The 2,276-nt window shown below is 34.8% G+C and overlaps 1 pseudogene; it reads left to right on the top strand.

Moving 5' to 3' along the window:
• The first annotated feature begins 580 nt into the window (after positions 1-580).
• Positions 581-1,379, top strand: LOC147417921 (uncharacterized; annotated as a pseudogene).
• Positions 1,380-2,276: the final 897 nt, after the last annotated feature.

Raw genomic sequence — 2,276 nt, forward strand, 5'->3', positions numbered from 1 at the left:
GGGTGTTTATGTTGATGGAGAAGTGTATTTTGGAGTTTTGAGGACTGAAATCCAATTTCCAGGAGTGGATATGATTTATTTAGCTTGTGAAGACAAGGAGCTTGAATTTGAGGTCCCTGAATTGCAAGTTTCAATGTTGAAGGTCCCTGATTTATAAAATTACATAATGCAGATCCTTGAACAAAAACATACTGATTTGCAAAGAGATTTTGTTGCTGAATTTCATGAATTTCAAAGTCTTATTGTTGCTCAAGCAATGATCATCAACAATCTCTCATTAGATTTGAAGAATGAGAGATATTCAAATCAGGTGGCAATAAATCAAGCCATTTTTATGATCGATCGACTTCAAGAAGAGAAGAAATCATTAATCAAGAAGTGTTCACAGGATCAGTATTTTGTCAAAGATATTCAATAAGCAGTTTTTGACAAAGAAGAAGAAAACTACAGGTTCTCAAAGTCCAACATGGGGTGTTTGCAACAAATTTCTACTTGTGTTCAATGGTGTGGAAGTCTTTCTTGGAATTTGCTGATTATTTTCTTTTGGATCAAGTGGAAAAAGGCTTTGGATGAAATAAGCATGAAGGATGTTGTGGAAGAATATGAAATCAAAAAATTTCAAATTCAGGTTCAGGTGCAGGAGATTTTTGAAGTGCTGGAAGCTTCATCTTTGCAATATACTGAATACTTGCAAGAGGCAACTGAACAATTATAGAATACTATTTATTTGCAGGAGACTAAGTGTGTGTTGAAGTATGAATATTTACAGGGGACTACACTATACTTGCAAGGAAAGAGCACTACAATGTACTTACAGGGAATTGAACATATGCAAGAGACTGAATATTTGCAGGAGATTGTATACATGAATCAGGAAGTGAACTTTTTTCTTGAATGCTTGCAGTGGATTAAATGCATAAAGTGGAAGCAAAGTAGGATAATTTTGTTTAAATTGAAACTATATGAAGACTTGAAGTCTCAATTTGTGATGGTGAAGGGCCAAAAGATTCAGGTACTGCAATTAAGACAGAATGAATGATATGCAAAGATGGATGTTTGGGAACAAGGAGATCAGAGGAACCTGAAGAAGAAGTATGATGACTTAGAACAAGAATATGATCAAATGAATCAGCAGGTGCAACTTAGCTCAAATCAAGTACAAGTGCAGATGGGTACTATTATGGAAGAACAGGTACAAGATGAAGTTCAAAAGAATCAAGTTCAAGATGTATTGCAAGATGCAGTTGCAGTGATAGATCCTGAGGAAGCAGGAACAAAACAGTCAACTTCAAATCCAATTTTTATCATTGAAGATGATATATCACCTGCTAGTAATGTCAAAAGTACAAATGAAGCTGTTCAAGTTTCATAAGATATGAAGGTTGCAGAGACAATTGAAATTCCAAAAGAAGTTGAAGTTGCAGGGGAAATAAGCAAGCAGATTGATACTGATCTTGATGATACCGATTTTCAAAGAAGTTCTGTATCTGAATTTGCTGAACTACAAAGTTTTATTATTTCTCAAGAAGAGATGATCCATAATCTTTCTTTGGAATTGGAGAATGAGAGGTATTCAAATATGGTTGCAGCAAATGAAGTAGTTTCTAAAATTAGTCAGCTTCAAGAAGAGAAGGCATCATTGATGGTGGAGATTTCTTAGGTTCAAGCTAAATTTGACTTGCATATTTCTTACTGTTATGAGGATCATGATGCTCTTCAGAAATTTTTTTGGACAAAAATAGTGAGATTGAGGATTTGAATCTTCAACAATATGAGTCTTCTTCATACATTGATGTTATGGAAGGTGTTTTGAATGATGATGCTGTCATCAATGATCTTTATGATGTCGGTGCTTTTGCAAATTCAGTCAAGGAGATTGAAAGTCCATCTTTTTTCAATCAATTTCAGTTTACTGATGAAATTCTTGAAGATTTGTACTCCTTATGTGGTCATGTTCCTGATTTCAATGGTGTTTACGATGCTGAGGAGATGGTTTTGGCTGATGATTATGCAAGCATTTTGCAAGTTCTTGATGACAATGAAGTGGGTTTCCTGAAGATGGTTCTATATTTCTATGTGATGTTACTGATGGAGGAGATGATGTTGATATTCTTATATCTCATTGGTTTTATGTCTTCATGCTTGGTGACATAAGGGAAGTTGTTCAGAGAGCCGAAGTCAAAAATTTCAGTTTCAGGGAGATATCACTGATTCGACAGTTTTGCAGCTATAAAGTGGATTTCTTTATGTTTTTGAGAGGGGATGTGAGAAAGCCA

Source organism: Adiantum capillus-veneris, chromosome 30, assembly GCF_014529385.1.
Source record: "Adiantum capillus-veneris isolate H3 chromosome 30, ASM1452938v2, whole genome shotgun sequence".
Taxonomy (NCBI): Eukaryota; Viridiplantae; Streptophyta; class Polypodiopsida; order Polypodiales; family Pteridaceae; genus Adiantum; species Adiantum capillus-veneris.